Source organism: Hemiscyllium ocellatum, chromosome 22 (genome assembly GCF_020745735.1).
Source record: "Hemiscyllium ocellatum isolate sHemOce1 chromosome 22, sHemOce1.pat.X.cur, whole genome shotgun sequence".
Taxonomy (NCBI): Eukaryota; Metazoa; Chordata; class Chondrichthyes; order Orectolobiformes; family Hemiscylliidae; genus Hemiscyllium; species Hemiscyllium ocellatum.
The window spans coordinates 17,323,041-17,347,677 of record NC_083422.1 but is presented as its reverse complement, the minus strand read 5'-3'; positions in this window follow the sequence as shown (position 1 = coordinate 17,347,677).

The following is a 24,637-nucleotide window of genomic DNA, read 5'->3' as shown; positions in this document are numbered from 1 at the left end:
ATGCTTCAGCCTTTTCTTTTACACTGATGTGCTGAGCACTTCCATCGTTGAGGAGGGAGATATTTGTACAGCCTCTTCCTCCAGTGAGTTAGTTAATCATCTATCACCATTCATGGCTGGATGTGGCAGAACTGCAGAGCTTAGATCTGATCCATTGGTTTTGGGATTGCTTAGCTCTGTGTATCATTTGCTGCTTATGCAGTTTGGCATGTAAGTTGTCCTATTTCACCAGGTAGACACCATTTTTAGATAAGCATTGTGCTACTTCTGGCATGCTGTTCTGCTCTCTTCATTGAGCCAAAGTTGATGCCCTGACTTGGTTGAGTAGGGTATCTGCTGGACCATGAACCTGCAGATTGCGCTGGATTACAATCCTGCTGCTAACGATGGCCCGTAGTACTTAATGGATGTCCAGTCCTGAGTTTCTCGATTTGTTTGAAGACTGTCCCATTTAGCATAGTGACAGTGTCATACATCACTGGAATCCTCAAGGTGAAGATGGGATTTTTGCCTCCATAAGGACTGTGTGGTGGTCAGTCATACTGCTAGTGTTGTAGATAAATAAATGTGCAGCTGACAGACTGTTGAGGAGGAAGTCTAGTATGTTTAACCTTCTTGTTGGTTCACTCACTACTTGCTGTAGACCCAGTCTGGCAGGACTTTGGACATGACCAGCTCTGTCTGTGGTGCTGCTGCCAAGTCATTCTTGACAATGAACATTGAAGTCTGCTTGTAAAAGAAAAAAGAACAAGAGGGCTTGGAATTAAAGTGAGGGCCTATACCATGTTGTAATGTTCTATGTTCTATGATGTACAAACGAAACAAGGGTGATGTAAGAGAAATGTTTTCACACAGTGAGTAGTTAGGGGAAGGAATGCACAGTCTGGAAATGGAGGCAGGTTCAAGTGAAGCAAGGAAAGAGGATATTGGACGATTATTTAGATAAAAATGATATGCAGGGATATGAGGTAAAGGCAGGACGTCAGTGCTTGATAGTAGAATCTGTGCAGGTATGATGGGCTGACTGGTCTCCTTCTGTGCGATAACAATTCTGTGGTTCTGTGAAGTCCCCCACCCAGAATACATTCTGTGCTCTTGCAACCCTCAGTGTTTCCTCTAGGTATTATTCAACATGGAGGAGCACAGATTCCTCAATCACAGGGGAGGGGGGCAAATAGTAATCAATAGGAGGTATCTTGCCCATGTTTAATCTGGTGGCATGAGACTTCATGTGGTCTAGAGTGTATGTTGAGAACTTTCAGAAAAACTCCTTCTTGACTGTACACTGTTCCACCACCTCAGTTGGGTCTGTCCTGCTGGTGAGACAGGACTCATCCAGGGATGGTACATTGTCTGAAAAGTATGATTATGGGAGTACAACTATATCAGGCTATTCCTTGCTTTAGCTGTGAAACAACTCTTCCAATTTTGACATTAGATTCCAGATGTTGCTAAGAACAGAGTCAACAGGGCTGTTTTTGCCATTGTTATTTCTGGTACCTAGGTCAATGTTAGGTGGTCTGTCTGATTTCATTCCCTTTTCAAGACTTTTCAGTAGTTGCCAGGCCATTTCAGAGGGCAGTTAAGAATAAACCACATTGCTGTGGGTCTGGAGTCACATGGAGCCCAGACCAAGTAAGGATGGCAGATTTCCATCCTTAAAGGACATCAGTGAACCAGGCAAGGTTTATCAACTAGGCGAAGGTGAGGACTGCAGATGCTGGAGATCAGACTATTGATTAGAGAGGTGCTGGAAAAGCACAACAGGTCAGGCAGCATCTGAAGAGCAGGAAAATTGATGTTTCGGACAAAAGCCCTTCATCAGGAATGAGAATTTTCCTGCTCCTCGGATGCTGCCTGACCTGCTGTGCTTTTCCAGCACCACTATAATCCAGGCAAGGTTTGTGATGATCAAAATTTCAGTCACCTTGGGACTTTTATTGCAAATTTTATTGAATTTTGCCAAGTGCTGTATTGGTCTTCAACCCACAGTCCCCAGACCTTACTTGAATGTTTGGATTATTATCAATAATGCCACCATGCCTTCCCCACTTGGAGCTACATTAGTCCCAAATCCATCTTCATAATTTCCTTCTTTAATCTGATTATGTTCTCATGACATCATCACAGTGGTGATCACTTTACTCAATCAAGTATTAACCCTTCAGACCGAGTTACAACATGCCAATTAAAAAATAGACTGCTGATTTGTGATTTAATTATGTCCCAATGAGGATGGACAGGCATTTTATTATGTTAATATTATGAAGAATAGCAGTGAAAAGAAATCAACGTGTTTGATGAATTAATCAATTTTGTTACTTAATTTTGAATCAGTTTGATGTTTTATAATTGGTGTGGTGGCAAGTGCAGAATCATCATTTCTAGATACAAAGATATTGTTACTGAGGTCAAATTATCATTTACCCAAAGCTTCAGAAAGTTACATGGTGTTCCAATCAAGGAAGGGCGCAAAGATAGTCATACAGATATACAGCAGGGAAACACACCGTTCAGTCCAACTTGTCCATGCTGACCAAATATCTAAATTAATCTGGACTCATTTGCCAGCATTTGGCCCATATCCCTCTAAACCCTTCCTATTCAAATACGCATTCCAGATGCCTATGTACCAGTCTCCACCACTTCCTCTGACAACTCATTCCACATACACACCACCCTCTGCATGAAAAAGTTGCCCCTTAGTTCTATTTTAAATCTTTCTCCTCTCACTTTAAACCTAAGCCCTCTAGTTTTGGACTCCCCCACCTTGGGGAAAAGACTTTGTCTATTTATCCTATCTATGCTCCTCATGATTTTATAAGCCTTTGTAAGGTCACCCCTCAGCTTCCCACACTCCAGGGAAAATAGCCCCAGCCTATTCAGCCTCTTCCTATGGCTCAAACACTCCATGTAAATCTTTTCTGAACACTTTCAAGTTTCACAACATCCTTTACAAGATGTTCAATTGAAGTGAATATCTACTGCAGGTAAAATTTTATATGCACAATTGATGTGGATAATTTGAAATAATGAGAAATTTCATTTTTTTCTATTTTGATGTTTCCCCCACAAAAAAACACTTCCTACATTTTTTATAAATTCAACTTTGCATCTCTGAGTGAATGCCATCAGTGATCGACTTGATGCTAGAGTCCTACCACTCTTCAGACACTTTACAAAGCAGAATGGACCAACCACAAAGAATACTAGATCAGTTAGGTTGTCAAACAAGATTTTTTTTCCAAACTGAAGCAACATTCCTACAAGAAGGATATCTATCTCAGGCCATAAAGTGCATGGAGAGACATAACCGAGATTGTTAGCTCATCACAAAATCAGGATGAAATAAGCAGTAATTACAAATTATGTGCAAATTAAATGAGCATTAAGAATAATGCTAGATATGTCTATGTCTGAGAATAAGTTACAAACGATGATAAAAGTTTGAATAGACTTTTTGTTGCCAATATCTGACCATTGTGATACATTAAAATAGGGTGAATAATTATGTAACTTTAACATGAATGTCAAGTGTAGTTTCTGATAGCACAATAGTTTGTTGAAAGAAGAGTGAATAATTCATAAACATTATGTAAAACAGAAAATCTTGGCTGAGAATATGGGATTGCTGATGTCATAATGCTTACAGCAAGTACACAATAATGTCAAAGCCCAAAAATATGAAGCAAAGTGAATCCTGATTAGCTAACTGCCATGAATAAATGTCATACACACAGAGTCTGGCATGAACATTCTGCTTCCCTCCTCGTTATTTTTAGATACAAAGAGAATGAATAGAGAATCCACTTTCTCAGAATATCACAAGAAAAGACTCTCTGACTTTGTACAATTTATTCTTTCTTAGGCAAGGTCAGCATTTGTTGCCCATTCTAAATGCCCTTAGCACTGAATAGTTTCCCATGCCATATCAGAAGGCAGGAAAGAGTGCTCCATATTGTTGCAGGTGTGGAGTTACAAGTAAGCCAGACTGAGAAAGGATGACTAATTTCCTTCCCTAAATAGATTCAGTGAACCAGATGGCTTTTTAAAAATGTTTAACAAAGATAATTGTCATTGACAACTTCACTGAGAGCGGTTTTCAATTCCTGTTTTATTAGTTCCGCCAGTGGTGTGATTTGAGCCTTTGTCAAAGTGTTAGCTGCCGCATGGTGGCTCAGTGGTTAGCACTGCTGCCTCACAGCACCAGTGACCTGGGTTCAATGCCCACCTCGGATGCCTGTCTGTGTGGAGTTTGCACATTCTCCCTGTGTCTGCGTGGGTTTCCTCCAGGTGCTCTGGTTTCCTCCAACGGTCCAAAGATGTGCAGGCAGGTGAATTGGCCATGCTAAATGCCAGTAGAGTTAAGTGCATTAGACAGGGGTAAATGTAGGGTAGGGTAGGGGGAATGGGTGTGGTGGCTTACTCTTTGGAGGGTAGGTGTGGCCTTATTAGGCTGAAGGGCCTGTTTCAATACTTTAGGGAATCTAATCTAATCATACCTCTGGAAGACTGGTCCTATGAGATTACCATTATATCAGCATGTCCCCATAATCGTACTCTGAATCGTGACCTCATTAAGGAGACTAGAATACAGGTACAAATGCAGCCAATATGAATGGGCCCTCCATTAGTGTACCTGGGATTACATTATCACTTGATTCATTTGGTATACAACTACAGTCTTGGAAAGCTTAGATTAATTTGGCAGGAAACTACTGTATGCTTTGGACAATACATATAAACCTCTCTTGCCAAACCATATCAATTTCAGTTGCAATCTAGAGTTTTGCATTATATCTTGTCTTGTAACATTCTGCATCTCATAAATATAGACCTTGAAATTAAGTTATAGAAATGGACATGCTTGCCTGAAATAGATATTTTTCTATTTGTTAATGTCAACAAATGTTAACCTAATTAATGATTTACATATGATGATTGCTAGTAATTTTAGGACCATTGTAAGTAGAGTCATAGAGTATTAGAGATTACGGTATGGAAACAGACTCTTAGGTCCAACTCGTCCATGCCGACGAGATGTCCGAAATTAATCTATTCCCATTTGCCAGGACTTGGCTCATATCCCTCTAAACCCTGCCTGTTCATGTATACATTTTCTGAAGATCTCTTCTCAAGAAAAGGTGACATGTAAACATGAAATAGGATCATTATTAATGACAATTTTGATTAGTAATAGTAAGATTTATTATTAAATAATTAGCGATTGGGGCGGCATGGTGGCTCAGTGGTTAGCAAGGCTGCCTTACAGCCTCAGGGACCTGGGTTCGATTCCAGCCTCAGGCAATAGTCTGGGTGGAGTTTGCACATTCTCCCTGCCTCTGGGTGCTTCAGTTTCCTCCCAGAGTCAAAGGTTGTGTAGGTTAGGTGAATTGGCTATTATAAGTTGCCCAAAGTGTTGAGGGATGTGTATATGCATTAGTCAGGGGTAAGTTTATGATAGTAGTGGAATGGGTCTGGGTGAATTACTCTTTGGAAGTTTGGTATGGACTTGAGCCAAAGGGCCTGTTTCTACACTGTAGGGATTCTATGTAACAGAAGTGGCCAACATGCTTCAATCTTAGTCCCTAACCTGCTATGTGAATCTCCCCATATTCCAAATATGGGGAGCTCTTAGTTGCAGAGTTTAAAAAACAGCTGACATCATTGTGGTGTTTTACTGAGATTTTGATCTTTGTGGAGAGTATGCTTATTGATGTCATCACCTTGCAGCTTAAAGGTATGCAAGGAAAGAAGGAATTGATGACCAGGCAGTCAAGAGGAAAATGGCAGACAGTCAGGAATCCCAAGATTCACTCTCCAGTTCAGTTCTGAAATAATCATTATTTATACAAAAGGTATAGGGTATAGCTATAATGGGCCAATGGTCTCTTTTGCAGTATAACAATTCTGTGATATGTGCTTCACCTGGGGAGTGCAGCCAGAGCCAAGTCTATGGCACCATGGTTGGCTCAGTTGTACAAGAGGAACATGAAGAAGACTGGAAGAGCATTAATGGTAGGAGATTTGATGGTTTGGGGGCAGACAGATGCTTTGCAGTCACAGACTTGAATCCAGGATGGCATGTTGCCTCCAATGTTACAAGATTCAGGATATCACTGAACAGTTACAGAGCACTCTCAGTGAGGAAAGTGAACAATCAGTAGTTGTGGTACACATATATATCCTCACAACATAGGCAAACAGAAGAACGTGGTTGGAGCTTAGGAAAATCAGTAGGAAGTTAGCAAGCAGCATCTCAAATATGGTCATCTCTGGATTATTGTCAGTACCACACACAAGTGTGTGTAGAAGTAGGAGTATAAAGCAAGTAAATGCTTGTCTGGAAAGGTGGCGCAGATCCCAGGGCTTTAGATTCCTGGAATGTTGGGAAAAACTCTGGGAGAGATGAGACCACAAGAAGCCAGCCAGGTTAGACTTAAACATGGCTGGGTTCTGTTCCCTAGTGGAGTGATTTGTTGGTTTAACTAGGGAGTGATTAAGCCAACTTGCAGGCTATGGGAACCAGGAGCTGCACTTTCATGTGGGAAGAATGTTCCTGATGTTGGGAAAGTCCAAAACAAGGGGTCATAGTCTAAGAATAAGAGGTAAGTCATTCAGGATTGAGATGAGGAAGAATGTCTTCACTCAAAGAGTTGCGAACCTGTGAAATTCTCTACCACAGAAAGCTGTTGGGGACAGTTCGTTAGATATATTCAAGAGAGAGCTGGACATGGCCCTTATTGCTAAAGGCATTAAAGGGTATGGAAATAAAGTGGGAGTGGGATGCTGACATTGAATAGTCAATCATGATCCTTTTGAGTGGTGGTGCAGGCTCAAAGGGCCAACTTGCCTACTCATGCACCGATTTTCTATGTTTCCCTTCTGGGTTGTTGATAGCCTGGGGGTACTGCTCAAGAGGCCTTGATGAGTAAGTATGTATCCTTTTATGGTTAGAGCTACAAGAACATTGTATTTACGATGGTGGAGGTGATTGGCTATGATGATGCTAAGCTGCTTAAGTGTTATTAGAGTTGCACTCATCCAGGCAAATGGAGAATATTCCATCACACCTTTGACTTGTGAATGATAGGCAGCTTCGGGGATTCAAGAGGTGAGTCATCCATGATGAATCATCACAAGATACCCTGCCTCTAACCAATTAGGGAAGGCACAGTATTTATATGCTGATCTAATTATGTTTCTGATCACCATGATAAGGCTCATCTCCTATTTCTAGAGTCATACAACCAAAAATAATGAATGAGCAATCCTCACCAGTCCTCCCCCTATTCTCCTTAGAAAGTCGTTTTGTCAGTTAATTTTGCTACAAGAAGACAATGGTTCCAGTTATTTCAAATTATGATTTTTTTTTCTGGTTGTGATTCATCAGAGCAGACAAAGATAGGACAGCAAACCCATTGGCCTCCTAATTGTGACTAATTACAATTCTTAAACAGCTTCTTAAGAGTTTTTATAGTAGGGAGATTTTGATTTTGGAGGGGGCATACTGACTTCTCATGTTGTCCATTGTCGACCAGCTGAAAGGAGCCAGTTATGGCTGCCCCAAGTAAATCCAGCCATAAGCAACATAACATAAATGACAGCAGATTGACTTCTTGTGCTAAGCTTTCCCGAATAATAATGCATACAGTTATTAATACGTAATTTGCCAAAAAATTCAGCCACAGAGCTGTGAATCTTCAGAATTTAATGATTGATTTAACCTTTCCAATGTCTGCTTCACATAGAAAGGATCTTATCTTAAGTCTCCCTGTTATTTCTAAGAACTTGACAGCTTCCATTAAATACACTGCAGTAAATTAAGTCTGGTGTTTAAGGACAGGTAATGCCATCTTAACCATGTGACAATTGTTTATGCAATGTCAATTAACCTCTTGAACCCAAACACTGAACAAGTTAAACAGTGGAATTTCATTCCTCTAGCTCACAAATTGTTCTCAGATTTTTTTGAAGGTGTCAAATATTACATTAAACATTTTTCTTACTTTTTCTTCTGTCCCCTTTTTAACTCTCTCTTAATGAAATCTTGCATTCCCTCTCTTTATTTCTTTATTTGTACTTAGAGTCATAGAGATGTACAGCATGGAAACAAACACTTTGGTCCAACTCGTCCATACCGACCAGATATCCTACATTAATCTAGTCCTATTTGGTTTGATCTTCCCTCTCAATCATTCTTCTTTTTCTCAACCTATAACCTCATTAAGGAGATACTCTGTTGGTCCTGCTATTCACTAAGGTATAGTTGGCATGTTCCTATTGCAGCACTCTTATCAACTTGCACTTTTAGTAAGTTAAACCTCATTATTGTAAGGGGAATTTTTCATAGGCTGGAGAGAGAAATCATTCTGACTTCAGTAATATTACCTTATTGTTTTCTATTTGTATAAGACTAATTGACAGCTCAAAGGACCAGTCAATTATTTGAAATGCAGGGAGTTCTGATCATTGTTTCTTAAGATCTCAAAATGAAAATTCTGTTTGGATTTGGTCAATTGGTTTGAAAACATCAAAGGAATTCTTTTTCTCTCAAGAGCTGAGAAAATGTTGTTTTCTAATCTCTAAGAGATAGTTTGGATAATTGTCAGCTTTTAGCTTAGAGTGGTGCTGGAAAAGCACAGCAGTTCTCCCTACCACCCAATGCCTGGAGGAAGAATGCCTCATCTTCCGCCTCGGAACACTTTAACCCCAGGGCATCAATGCGGATTTCACCAGTTTCCTCATTTCCCCTTCCCCCACCTCACCCCAGTTCCAAACTTCCAGCTCAGCACTGTCCCCATGACTTGTCCTACCTGCCTATCTTCTTTTCCACCCATCCACTCCACCCTCCTCTCTACCTATCACCTTCATCCCCACCCCCATTCGCCCAGTATGCTCCTTGCTACCTTCCCCAACCCTCCTCCCTGACCTATCACCTCCATCCCCACCCCCACTCACCTATTGTACTCTATGCTATTTTCTCCCCACCCCTACCCTCCTCTCATTTATCTCTCCACCCTGCAGGCACTCTGCCTCTATTCCTGATGAAGGGCTTTTGCCTGAAATGTCGATTTTTCTGCTCCTCGGATGCTGCCTGAACTGCTGTGCTTTTCCAGCACCACTCTAATCTAGAGTCTGGTTTCCAGCATCTGCAGTCATTGTTTTTACCTAATTGTCAGCTTTTGCAGTGAGGACAAGATTGAAAACAGAAGCATGATTTAATACTTATGAATGAGAATAATTTATTAGCTCAGATTTTGCAATGAAAATGATGACATTGTAAGGCCAAATTTAGGGTATTGCTAACAATTCTGGTTGCCCTACTGTAGGAAGGGCGTTACTGACACTAGAAGGTTTGAGTTATAAGGAGATGTTAGACTGGATTTTCTTGCCTGGAAAATAGGAGGCTGAGGTGAGACTTTTTAGAGGTTATCAAATCTTGAGGGGCACAGATGAGGTGAATAGCCAAGGCTTTTTTCCTCCTTGTAGGGGAGTTCAAAACTAGATGTCAGAGGTTTAAGATGACAGTAGAAAGATTTAAAAGTGACCTGAGGAGCAGCATTTTGACACAGGGGGTGGTGCATATTTGGAATGAGGTGCCAGAGTAAGTGGTAGACTCAGGTCCAATTACAACATTTAAACAGTCACGTTGATAGGAAAGATTCAGAAGGATATAGGCCAAATGTAGATAATCATAGAATCCCTACAATGTGGAAACAAGCCCTTCGGCCCAACAAGTCCACACAAGTCCTCCAAAGAGTAACCCACCCAGACCCATTTCTCTACATTTACCCCTGACTAATGTGCCTAGTCTATACATCCCTGAATACCAAGGACAACTTAGCATAGCCAATTCACCTTACCTGCACATCTTTGGATTGTAGGAAACTGGAGAATCCACACACAGACGCCGGGACAACGTCCAAGCTCCATACAGACAGTCTCCCGAAGCTGGAATCAAACCCAGGTCCCTGGCACTGTGAGGCAGCAGTGCTCACCTCTGAGCCACCATACCACCTCAGGTAAATGGGACTAGCTCAGGTTAGGAAACCTGGTTCGCCTGAATGAGTTGGGCCGAAGGGCCTGTTCCAATCTGTATGAGTCTCTGGCTGTATACACCCTGTCTGTGAAAGTGACAGTAACTCTGATGTCTACACATGTAGTTAAATGTGACAATTCAAAAAAAGTGATTCCTCATTCCTCCACATGCTGTATTATTAAATTACTCATTAGTGACAATTGAATTAATTAGGACTTCCACTTTTTAATTCTATGAATCTTCCTGAAAACCCCATTTTTTATTCTTCCATGAAATGTGACTTCAATGGAAATAACAAAAATGTGGTGAAATACATCATGAGTGGCTGTGCAGATGTCATCCTCTTTTTACTATTTACCAAAGTAAAAATTACTGCCTGATTTTCAAAGCCTATTTTTATCTGTGCCTTTGATGCAGGTCCAACAGGTTTAACAGCTTAACAATGATTGTTAGGGTATTTATGATTAATGTTAAAAGCAACTAAGGGTTAACCAGGAACTGGCAGTAGGAGTTCATGACAAACTGAAAGTGTAGAACAGAGTGAGAAGGTCAAACTGGATCTTGGTAATGTGAGGCAAGGCAAATTGGGTGTGCAGCAGTTGCTTGTTTTTGTGAGGGAATCAAATCAAATGTACTATCAGAGTGAGTGAAATGAAGCAATTAGGAACAGACATGAAAGAGGTTGTCAGGTTTACAATAGCAGCTGAAGTTTTTTTTCCATACCAATGTTTTGCTCTGCTTTGTGGAAAAGTATTAGATGACCCTTTGAAACACCTTGACATTCTTTTCAATCTGAACTCATTACATAGTATGATAGATGTGCTCAAATTGGTTTGTTTCTGCCAATCATCAGCAACAGCACGAAATAGAAGAAAACCAATGCATAACCAAAATCTCTGAATGCAGCTCTCACATTAAAGATCTCGTGGCACAGTGACAGTGGCCCTACCTCTAGGGAGCAGGTCTGGATTCAAATCCCATCTGCCACAGAGTCATACAGTGACATGTTTGAGCAATCTGATTCAAAATATGTGCAACAAACTTATTAAAAAAAAACTGCCTCAGTAACCATAAGAGAAAGCTATAGCCTGTAGAGTAGAACAAACTAATATTTTTACTAAAGCAGATTTAACACAGTAGAATATTAAAGGTCAAATGTGAAACTTTGATCTGGTGCCAATCACTTGTATATGTGATTCCTAGCGTTATGTTTTGCAGCTGACTTCCTTAGTTAGTTAGCTTAATGTCACCTAGGATTTCTGGGTTTTTTGGAATGGATTGTAGTTTTGGCTATTACAATCTGCCTTCGATTAGGCAAAGAACCTTGGAAAGGCACATCAAAGCTGGTGTGAGAAGATAGATAACAGAGGTGTCAGCAGTAGAAGAGCTCAGCCAGAGAATACATGAGAGAAGAGGCTAGAGTTTCAGTGAAGGATGATTTTGGTTTAGAGTTTCACATAGCTGTTACCCCACTGTAGTGTAAATCTATGTTTAGAGAACTTGGACATTATAAGGACATTGGGGCATACAAGTGTCATTTACATTTTGAATTCAACTGATTGCATGACCTCCTCCAAGACTTCAGTTTCCCTGGCCCCCAATGCCTCATCTTCGCCATGGATATCCAGTTCCTCTACACCTCCATCCGCCATGACCAGGGCCTCCAAGCCCTCCGTTTCTCCCTCTCCCAACGTCCCCAACAGTACCCTTCCACTGACACTCTCATTTGTTTGGCCGAACTGGTCCTCACCCTTAACAATTTCTCATTCGAGTCCTCCCACTTCCTCCAGACCAAAGGGATAGCCATGGGCACCCGCATGGGCCCCAGCTATGCCTGCCTCTTTGCTGTCTACGTAGAACAATTCATCTTCCGTAATTACACTGGCACCACTCCGCACCTCTTCCTCCGCTACATTGATAACTGCATTGGCACCACCTCGTGCTCCCGCGAGGAGGTTGAACAATTCATCAACTTCACTAACACATTCCACCTTGACCTTAAATTTACCTGGACCATCTCTGACACCTCCCTCTCCTTCCTGGACCTCTCCATCTCCATTAATGACGACTGACTTGACACCGACATTTTTTACAAACCCACCGACTCCCACAGCTACCTGGATTACATCTCTTCCCACCCTACCTCCTGCAAAAATGCCATCCCGTATTCCCAATTCCTCCGACTCCGCCGTATCTGCTCCAAGGAGGACCAGTTCCATCACAGAACATACCAGATGGCCTCCTTCTTTAGAGACCACAATTTCCCTTCCCACATGATTAAAAATGCCCTCCAATGCATCTCATCCACATCCTGCACCTCCGCCCTCAGACCCCACCCCTCCAACCGTAACAAGGACAGAACACCCCTGGTGCTCACCTTCCACCCTACCAACCTTTGCATAAATCAAATCATCCGCCGACATTTCTGCCACCTCCAAATGGACCCCACCACAAGTGATATATTTCCCTCCCCACCCCTTTCCATCTTTCACAAAGACCGTTCCCTCCGTGACTACCTGGTCAGGTCCACGCCCCCCTACAACCCACCCTCCCATCTTGGCACCTTCCCCTGCCACCATGGGAATTGCAAAACCTGCGCCCACACCTCCTTCCTCACCTCCATCCAAGGCCCTAAAGGAGCCTTCCGCATCCATCAAAGTTTTACCTGCACATCCACTAATATCATTTATTGTATCCATTGCTCCCGATGCGGTCTCCTCTACATTGGGGAGACTGGACGCCTCCTAGCAGAGCGCTTTAGGGAACATCTCTGCGACACCCACACCTATCAACCACACCAGCCTGTGGCCCAACATTTCAACTCCCCCTCCCACTTTGCCGAGGACATGGAGGTCCTGCGCCTCCTTCACCGCCGCTCCCTCACCACCCGACACCTGGAGGAAGAATGCCTCATCTTCCACCTCGGAACACTTCAACCCCAGGGCATCAATGTGGACTTCAGCAGTTTCCTCATTTCCCCTTCCCCCACCTCACCCCAGTTCCAAACATCTAGCTCAGCACTGTCCCCATGACTTGTCCAACCTGCCTATCTTCTTTTCCACCTATCCACTCCACCCTCCTCCCTGACCCAGCACCTTCATCCCCTCCCCCACTGACCTATTGTACTCCATGTTACTTTCTCCCCACCCCCCATCCTCCTCTCATTTATCTCTCCACCCTTCAGGCACTCTGCTGATAAAGGGCTTTTGCCCGAAACATCGATTTTACTGCTCCTCGGATGCTGTCTGACCTGCTGTGCTTTTCCAGCACCACTAATCCAGAATCTGGTTTCCAGCATCTGCAATCATTGTTTTTATGTACCTGATTGTATGACTAGTGGGTACATGGAAAAATGCAGATCAAGGAGGCAAGTTTTTTAATGTGATATTAGGAACCACTTCCTCACACAAAATGAAATTGCAAGCTGAACCTCAACGCTCTAACAGCTAGTGCCATTAGACCAAATGAAACCTCCAAATAAATGCAAATAATGCAATGTAATTTCAAATTCATTCCCTTTGGCTATGGACTCTTATGGTGAAATCTGTGAGGATCAGTTCGCTGCAAATTATTTGAAGCATAATTAGGCAGTTATCTCTGCAACATAATTATTGGAGAAAGTGAGGACTGCAGATGCTGGAGATCTGAGTCAAAATGTGTGGCGCTGGAAAAGCACAGCAGGTCAGGCAACATTCGAGGAGCAGGAGAATCAATGTTTCGGGCATAAGCCCTTCATCAACTGTCCTGTTCCTCAGATGCTGCCTGACGTACTGTGCTTTTCCAGCGTCATGCTTTTCGATAATATAAGATATTGGCCTTAACCTTGGTCTTTGCAATACGTCTTCTCACCTGGTGAGGGCGGCGGTGGAGGTGAGATGGCACCAAAGAGTGGGGGCATTCATTCCAGCGTTGGCAGTGCGGCAAAGTGGACCCGTGCCTGGCCACCAGGCCCATGGCCGATGACAGAGCACTTAATAAGCATTGTAAGGCTGGACACTTTGATTATTTCTTCATTTTTATGCCTTTATGTTCTATGTTTTGGATTATTTTTCAGTTTTAAGATGGCGCTGGAGAGTGGTGACACCATACAACACTTCTTACTGCATTTTGTAATAAGATACATATGACAATCAATCAGTCAATCTTGCCTCTATTACATATGGCAAGTTTATTAAATGTACAGCACTTTTCGACATCCAAGGATCAGAATAAAGTGCTACAGCAATATAATTTATTTCTTAAGTCTAAAGTAATCAACCAATTACATTTCCAAACAACAAGGCTTTTTAAAAGGTGGACTTTTCTGTTTTGCTTTCTCCTTTCATTTGCAAAGTCATGATTAGACTAATTACAGCAACATTTATTGAAGCTATTTCTTGTTTTTTCTTGGGTTAAACTTCAATTTTCTTGAGGTCTTAATAAAATAAAAATAACAACCAGCTGCAGGTTGACTCACACTTCACATTTGCTTGCATCTTCACTGCATCATTAGAGAAGTAGCAAAAATTCACACAACCCTTCGTATAAATATGTATGTCAACAAATTAGCATTGAGAAATTAGCACTGACTGCTTTTGCGACTCCTAATGACTTATCATCAAGTATTTGGTTGCAACTTCAATGTACAATATCGAAAAAGCTGCACTCCTGTCAGATAAAAATATCATTCAGTCTGCAACGAGGAAGTGCAGCCAGCTCTGACCTTTCTCAGCCAGGCTGTGCGTTTCCATAGCAACCATTGTGTACTGAGTTGATTTATTGAGAATCAAAAAATAGGCAGGAGAGGTATATCTAATTGTAGAATAGAGTAGGAGCCTTCTGCCACAATGTGTTTCCTCTGGTTTTAAAATGATACCAAACTGTAAACCCCAGCAGTCTGTTAATGATATGTTAATTATTACAATCCACAGGTGAAGGGCACTGTTTAATTAAACATGTAGAGCACTGGTAAAGGGAGACTGCTGAGTTGAAAGGTATGAAGCAGGTAGGTGTGATGCTGCATTCTGAAAACTATCAAGGAAATGGTTTGCAAGTAGTTTTATACTTCAGCATCTGACTTGGGATCCATTTGTTGCACAGCTTCGTTAACTAGGTCAAAGAGTCCTCTGCATGTGCACATCTGTATAGTCAGTACCACTGGAGCTTTCAGTATGAGAGATAATATAGTCCTCATTCAACAACGTCCACATGCAGCACTTTCCAGTCAGCATTGCTGGAGCAAAGTTCAGAGCAGGAAGTCTTGCTGATTTTCGTTGGGCTTCAGACCAATTGCTCCCTCATTTATCTGACTGAGTTTAGTTAACTCATCACAGGTGGAAAATTGAAGGCAGGGATGCAACAGACAATAATCTTGGCTCTGATAATCTCTTTCTAAGTGAGTTGTGCCTTGATACACACTATAAATTGTTCACAAATGTTTAAATAATTACTAATAATCAGGTTCTATAAGAGACCCTGGAGTGCAGTAACAGGTACCCTGTATTCATCATCAAAACAATGAACTTCACATAGCTTAGCCTTGTGAAAGTCATATGAAAATCAATGTTTGTGTTGGACATGGATTGAAAAGATTCATTGTCCTAACTTACTTGAAAGATGATAAAATAATTAATTCTACACTTGGCAGGACTGATCTAATTTGTTTCTTTACAAACAATGTTGGTATTCAGATACTAATGTTTCTTCTTTATTTGGAGATAGCAAATAACAATTAATTGATCATTCAGTCATCACATAAATAACCTAGAGATTTTTAAAATCAGAATTTCCTGAGTGGTGATATGTGATAACTTAGAATGGATAACCAAAAGTCCCCAGGTCACCATTAAGTCATGGGCAAACGAACAAACAAATAGCACGCTTTGATTAGATTCCTTAGTGTGGAAACAGACCCTTCGACCCAACCCGTCCACACCGACCCTCCGAAGAGTAACCCACCCAGACCCATTTCCCTCTGACTAATTGACCTAACACTATGGGGCAATTTAGCACGCCCATTTCACCTGATCTGCACATCTTTAGACTGTGGGAGGAAACTGGAGCACCTGAAGGAAACCTACGCAGACACAGGGAGAATGTGCAAACTCCACACAGTCACCCGAGGCTGGAGTCGAACCTAGTACCCTGGTGTGAGGTAATAGTGTTAACCACTGAGCCACCATGCCACAGCTAGACATTTATGTCTTTGAGGTATAGAATATTAGTACATATTAGTTAGCTGTAATAAAAACTTGTTGAATTTTTCAATACCACAATATTGTTGAGATTCATTATGAGCAACTCTATGCTGTATGAGCTGTTTCCAGGAATGCACACCAAGACAAACAACAACTGTTGCTGAACGACCATCGACTTGGTGAAAAACTTTGTGTGGTCCTGTCTGAAATCTGTTGGTCCTCTAGTGCAAAGAGGTATTCACACAGTGTTACATTTCAAAGTGCAGGATCACGTGCACAGGAACACACTTTAAGCAGCCTGTTACAAAGATGAAATAGAGAAAGGCCACATCTAAGACTTATCATTACAGTACACCAAGTGGCTGGTAACTATGTAGAACTCCTTGGGTTAAATGCTTGACATAACTGTATATAGTAAATAGCATGAGTAATACAATTGTATTGAGACACCTCAGAATAAAACATACTCAATGGAGAAAATTTGATTTTTTTCCACCTTTTTCATAATGTTCAATTTGAATTGATTTGGAATCCACTTTTAGATATTTTAAGAATTAATTTACTTTTGGGGAAAAAATGTATTGACAACTTGCATTGATTAGCACCTTTATAGCAGTAAAGCAACCCTAGGCGGGAATATTGCATGAGTGTGTGATATGAAAAAGTTTGCCCTCTATAACTCCCACAGAAATTCATTTCTCATGAATCATCCATTCAGCCCCTCAATGTAAACATTTTGAAGATTAATATTCACTCCCCTGAAGTAGCCTGCATAGCAATGATTGTTTTATTAGCTGCTGTGAATTCTGCCTTATATTAAAGCTTCAATGTGTGAAAGACTCAGGGTGCAGACTTAGAGAAGTTTAGGTAACTCCAATTGTGACATGATTCCACTGATATTCTCAATACCTTTCAGACATTCCATGCACTTTATATAATTCAATCACTATCTCATTTTGCAAAGCTTCTGTCTGTCTAAGAGCTATCATTGGTACATTTATGTGCATCAGAGCAAGTTCCTTCTCTTTTCTAAACTTTGCCTTACTTTGTTCTCATATATTCAAACTGTAATTAGAATTTTTCAGGCTTCATCCATCCTGAACTGGCAGAGTTGTGATAAATCACTCTTCCCTATTCTGTCTGACTGACTTGGTCATTCATGTCACTTTTGTGTCAAAGCTATTTTCTTTGCTATAAGATGCAATTAGCTAAATTAATTATTCCCAGTGTTAAGAATAATTACAGTTATTTACATACATGTAAAGGAGCTAATGAAAATGTTAATAAACCAATAAATGTATTCTCTAATTTCTTATCAATAACCTGTATGAACTAAAAGCTACTATTTTATTGCCACCAGTATTTCTTCTAAGTTACAAACCTGTGCAGCACCCTGGAAGTTCTTGCATAGGCCTGGCACAAGCCTTCCCCTTCAAGTTACTGAACTTAAGTAGTCATGCAAAAAATATTTAAGGGGTCGACACAATTTAAATGAATTCCCTACACACCATAAAAAGAAGCTCGAGAGTCTCATGATGACCACAATACAACACAAACAACCTGAAATCTACACAGAAAGACTTTTCAAACAAGTGGTTCTGTGAAAGCTACTTGAGTACAGTATTAATTGAACTTAGTATGAGCTATCATCAGCCTAAACACCAAAGCAGATCATACAAATTTGTACTCATGCACCAGGAACATGTGCCAGTAATCTGGAGTGCAGGTATAATTCTGCCATCAGGTAATGGTGCAAAACATGTAATTTGGCTTGGCCAGCTTTGAAACTCCTCCCCTGATTTTCATTTCCATTGACTTTGCTTCTAGAGAGGTGCTTAATGTGCTTCTGAGCTGATATTTTTATACTGTTGCGCAAAGTCAAACTTATACTCAGGGAATCAGCAAGCCCCACAGGAGCTGCTGCCTGTTAAAATGTGGCTACATTCTTGGATGCTGATACCCAGCTGTGCCCAATGGAAAGGAAGGATGATTTATTTGGCACAGGGATTGGGTACATGTGGGGAGAACTGTTATGAACTAGCAGCAAATGTCTATTAATGAAAGACTTGGGCAATTACATCCTGCCTGATAACAGCAGCAGTCTGAGCAGCTTGTCCAGCAACCAATTTGTCATGTCTGATGATATGCTTCATCTGATTCTCTAGATTGTTTCTTCCCCTGCTGTTCTGTGCTCAGGTCCCTTTCTGCAGAAACGGGATGCAATGGATATTTCCTGCATTTACCTGAACACACGATCTCTTTTACAGTACTAAGGCAGTGCCAATCTTTAGAGGAGACAAGTTTATATTTCATTGTAACTCACAAACGACAGCCATCAAAGCCTTTTATCATTTCCACTGATGTTGATTACTTTTTTGATATAATTAATGCAGTCTTTCCATTCAGGTTTCACACTGTGCTTTATATTCTCAGGTCTCTACCTTCAGTGCTCTATTGTGAACATGAGAGTGAGCAAATCTTGGTACGTAAATAAGATAGCCCAGTTCTTCTAAGCACCGACAACCCAAGCCTTCCTTTTTTTTCAAATGCAATCTGCATTGTGGAATTTTACAAAATGCAACATGGCTGATTCCTGGATAATGGCCACTGACATACTCCCTATTATTTTCATGTGTCACATCAAATTCACAGTCATAATTAGCTACAGGTTCTTGCTTTATACAAGGTGTCAAGCTGAATAACTCTGCCGCCTATATGAATAAGATGTGCAAATCCTGATGCCTGCTTTTCCAGGAGAAAGTGATGACCTTGGAGGCTAGTGTCTGTCCTTTGCTTATTGCAGGTGTACACCGTGGATAAAGCAGATGTCTTTCAGGGCTGGCTTGCAAGGTTTGGGCAGAGTGAAAATATCATGCTGCAGTGACCTTCACTTCAGGGAAGTCCTGACGCTGACGTTGTCTGGAGACTGTTTCATGGCAGATGCAGCTGCTCTGCAGCACTATTTCTTAGAAAATAAAGGTGAAGGAGGAGATGATGAGCTACCAGCTGGAGATTCTGCAGTCTGTAAGATGTAGGCACACCCATTTTGCTGTTAGGAAAGGATTTCCAGGATTTTGACCCAGTAGCAGTAAAGGTATGGGAACATAGTTCATGTTAGGTTGGTATGCAGTTTATAGAGGAACTTGCAGGTAATGGTATTCTTATGCATCTGCTAAGCCTGGCCTTCTAGACCATAAAAGTTTGGAAGGTTCTGTCGAAGGTGAGTTACTGCAGTGCATCTCATGAAGAGTACAAACTGCCATCAGGTAATGGTGCAAGACATGTAATTTGGCTTGGCCAGCTTTGAAACTCCTCCCTTGATTTTCATTTCCATTGACTTTGCTTCTAGAGAGGTGCTTAATGTGCTTCTGAGCTGAAGGTGGAGGGAGTGGATGTTCGTGGATGTAATGCTATTCAAGCGGGCTGCTTTGTCCTGGATGGTGTGGAGTTTCTTGACTGTTCGGGTTGCACTCATCCAGGCAAGTGGGGAGTATTCCACCTTACTCTTCACTTGTTCCTTGTAGATAGGTTTTGGGGAACACAGGAAGTGAATTATTATCACAAAATTGCTCACATTTCACCTGCTGGTATAGACACTATTTATATAGTTAGGCCAGGTCAGTTTTCAGGCCGTGGTAACCTCTCAGGATGTAGACTCAGCAATGGTAATGGCACTGAACATCAGGGCTATAAAAAAATGCCTTGATGTCAGATTCAGTCAAATATATCCTTGATGTAAATTGCAGTTACACTCTCACCTGATCACTGGAGTTCAACTCTTCTGTCCATGTTTGGACCAAGGCTGTCATGAAGCCAGGAGCTGAGTGGCTATTGCTAAGCCTGATCTCAGCAGATTATTCTTGGGGAAATGTCACTTGATAGCACTGTCAATGAATCTTTTCATCACTTTCCTGATGATTAACAATAGACTAAAAGGACAATAATTATTGAATTGGATTTTCCCAATACTTTATGGATAGGACATAGCAGATAATTTTCCACATTATTGGTTAGATGCCAATGTCGCAACGTGGCAACCACTTGGTTGAGATCATGGCTAGTTCTGAAGCACATGTCTTTGGAACAAATGCCAGAATTTTGCCGGGGTCCATATCTTTTGCAAAACCCATTACCTTCAATTGTTTCTTGATATCACAAGGAATGAGTTGAATTGCTTGAAGACTGACATTTTTGATTCTGCAGACTCCAGTAGGAGGCTGCGATCGATCATCCAGTCAGCATTTCTGGCTGTAGATTGTCACAAATGCTTCAGCTTTATCTTCTGCTGGGCTTTCCTGATGTTGAGAATAGGGATGTTTGTGGAACCTCATCTTCCAATGAAGTTTTTCAGGATTGGCTGTGTCAGGGCTGCAGAGGTTAGATCTGATCTGTTGGTTGTGCAATCACTTACCTCTGTCTATTTCATGCTACTTCTGCCTTTAGGCACATGAGTAGTCCTGTATTGTAGCTTCAAGAGGTTGGCATCTTGTTTCCAGGTAAGCCTAGTGTGTCTACTGACATGCCCTCCTGTTTTTCTCCATTGAACCAAACTTGACCCCCTGTTTAATAGTAATAATAGTGGGGGGTATGCGGGCCATGAGATTTCAGCTCATGATTGAATACAATTCCGCTGTTCTATTTGGTCTCGGTGTCTCTTGGATGCCCAGTCATGAGCTGCTAGGTTTATTTGAAATTTGTCCCATGTAGCACGGTGATAGTATCACCAACACATTGGACGGAATCTTGAGTGGAAAAATGAAATTTCATCTCCAGAATGGTTGATGGGTGCTGTTACTGATATTGTAATTAATAGATGCAACTGCAACTGGTAGATTGATGAGGACAAGGTTAAAAAGGTTTTTCTCTTTTGCAGGTCCTCCTAGCAGCAGGGAGCTCCAGCGGTGCTGTCCTTTAGAACTAAGCCAGCTCAGTCCGTAGTGATATTACCAAGACTATGGACATTAAAGCCCCCCACGAACAGTACATTCTGCACCCTTGACACTCTCTGCGCTTCCAACAAGTGATAGTAAACATGGAAAAGTTCTGATTCCTCAGTTAACCAGGGTCTGTTAAATGGTAATCACTAGTATGTCTCCTTGCCTATATTTAACCTAATGTTGTAAGATTTCGCGGAATCTGGAGTCAATGGTGAGGAATACATGGAAACTTCCTCCTGACTGAACTCACTGTGCAGCCATATCTGCTGGGTCTGTCCAGCTGGTAGGGCAGGTCATAACCAGGGATGATGATAATGGTGTCTGAGACATTGTGTGCAAGGTATGATTCTGTATGTATGACTGTGTCAGACTATTGCTTGCTTGGCTGTGACCCAGAAGTTTAGCATAAGACCTCAGATGTTAATAAGGGGATTTTGCAGGGTCAACAAAGCTAGGATTGCCATTGTCATTTTTGATGCCAATAGATGGTCTGTCCAGTTTCATTAATTCATTTAGACTTTGTAATGTCATTTACATTTGATCGACTAGCTGTTAGATGAAGTTAATAGTCAACTACATTGCTGTGGACTGAGACTCACATGTGGCTTAGACCAAGTATGGATGACAGATTTTCTTCTCTAAAGGATATTAGTGAACTAGATGAGTTTTTAAAATTATAGTCAGCAATAATTATATGATTGCCAATAGGCATGTTTTTAATTCTTGATTTTAGTTAATTCACATTTTGGCATCTGCCATGTGGAATGTGAACCCAGATCCCCAGCATATTATCCTGAGGCTCTGGATTACTACTACCTGATGATTCCACTACACAACTGCCTCTCCATTGGGATTAGCTCCATCTGAACCAAGTTGGTAAAATGATTGTGTTGAAAATATAAGTAAGGCTGTAGAAAACAACTTAAATGAATACAGTGGCTGGAGAGGGGTGGTTGGAGGAAAGAACAATGCATAGGGAGGGTTTTGACAGAAATAAACATTGGCTAAAAGTTAATGAAAACAATTAGTATCAATCAAAATACTTCAATTGTTTTAGCAATACTGTACATACTTTATGTTCAGAAAGAAAATTAAATACAATCAAAATTATAAAAAAAGTTAAAACTTCTGTGCACTTATGCATGAAACATGAAAATAAAATGTGTAATTCAGAAATGCAAATTCAGCAACAAGACTATGAAATAATGGTCATCATCAAGACCAGGTAACAACAGGCATTTGTGGATGACAGACAAACCAGCAAATCGTGGACGGTTAGCTAACCACGGTGGCACAGTGGTTAGCACTGCGGCCTCAGCGCCAGAGACCCGGGTTCAATTCCCACCTCAGGCGACTGACTGTGTGGAGTTTGCACGTTCTCCCTGAGTCTGCGTGGGTTTCCTACCACAGTCCAAAGATGTGTGAGTTGGGTGGATTGGCCATGCTAAATTGCCCGCAGTGTTAGGCTAGAGGTAAATGTAGGGGTATGGGTGGGTTGCGCTTCATCAGGTCGGTGTGGACTTGTTGGGTCGAAGGGCCTGTAATCTAATCTAAAAGTAATCTAATCTAAAAAAAAATTATGCCTTTAGAAATTACAAGGATTTTAGACAAAGAAGAGAATGAACAATATGGATAGGTTTTTATCATGAAAGAGGAGCATGTAGTAGAAGCATTAGGAACAGATTTGCAGAGTGAAGGCTTTCATGGGAGTTGTTTATAGATTGCTGGATAACATAATGATGAAACAGAGAGTGATCACAAAAGCATGTTGCAAACACAGAACGTGAGACTTTAATTTTCAGCTGACTGTGAAAAATAGAACAGCTGAAGTCCCAAAGACATTGAATTTCTTGAGTGTATTCGGGATAGATTTTTAAGCTAACTGTAATGGAGCACCTCATTTACAGTGTCTATAATTTGATACTGGGTTTGTGAGGGAGAATGATGACTCACAAAGCAAGCTTCTAAATTTAGACAAGGTTTGGCTTTGGAGAGATAAGGCAAAAATAAACCACATTATACTGGCAAGATCTCTCAACAGAGAGAACTGTGGCTGAAGAGTGAGAGGTCCTCAAAAAGTATTTGGTTCAAATCAAGTCATATATGTACTCCATAGCAGAAAAAGCTATACTTGTGTTATCAAACAGTTATAGAACCATGGTCAATAAAGCAACTGAGAGATAGATTTGAAGATATGCAAAAAGTGGTTAAAACAGGAAAGGTCTTTGAAAATACATGAAACTTAAATGGATTGAAATTAACTTTCAGAATAAATGAAAGGCTGAGATGTTCTTTTTATAGTAAATTCACAGGAAGTATTACTTTGCTCTGATCAACAGAATGAGCAATACCAGCACGAAGGTGATGAGTCAGTCAGAAACTTTACGCAATTACACTGCTAAGTCACTTTTCCAGTGTGATTATTAAATTCAAAACTGTAATCATTTCCAAGTAAAATTCCCAATCTGGGCACAGGCTTTCATCTCTGAAGAGAAAGGGAATTTGAATGCAAAGCATTGAACTAGTTTGGTCCTCCAAAAGAAAACAATCTTTCTCTACCTTCTTGATCCTGGAAAAGCACATTCACGCCTCTGCAGAGGCCACGCTCCCCAGTGTGTGAGGCCATGTAAGATTTTGGAAGCCTTGAAAATTGATCTCCTGGCCATTAGGCAAAGTGCTGACAAGATAGGAACATTCTAAAAGATAAGTTTAAAATGTTTTGACACCTTCAATTCTCATAATCAGATGCTGTCTTGTAATGTAGGTGCAGTGATTCATCATGGGAATCAGTTTACAAAGGCAAGCTAATGTTTAAATTGACTAGCATTGTATGCCTTTCAGTACTTTTCCAATTGTCGAAAATGCCATAATACCTTAGAAATATAAGAATAACGTCCTATTACTTGCTGCTGATTTAAATTGTGAGTTTGTTAAAAAAAAATCTTTGCTTTGAGACTGTACCATCTGCTCTCCTCTGTTGATTGACAACCTCTCTGCTCTAAAAGAGAAAAAGGACATAATTCTATTGTCTCACTCAGGCAATGATGCTGGAACATGGCTGGGACCATTATGAATGCTGAATTAAGTTTGAAAAGCTTAAATTGGCTAGAGTCTAGGGGCTGGTCTGATTGATTCATTTTAAGGGTCTGTAATTAACATTATTCCTCCTTATTTCTGTAAATTTTACTGGAAAAATCACCTTCTGCAATCTCAAAGTTCATCAGTTCCTAACCTCTTATTTGTACTCCCTCACTATTTGTTCATCATTGGTGGTGTGCCTTGAGATGCATAGACGTTAAGCTCTAGAATTTTCACCCTAACCCTTTTTCCTTCTTTGTGGCACTCACTAAGACTCATTGTTTTGATAAAGCTTTTTGATCAGATTTCTAAAAATTAATTTCTTTGGGACATTTTACTGTGGTAAATATGCAATATAAATGCAAGACATTGATCTCCCGGTTGAAGGACCTCTTTGGTGTGCA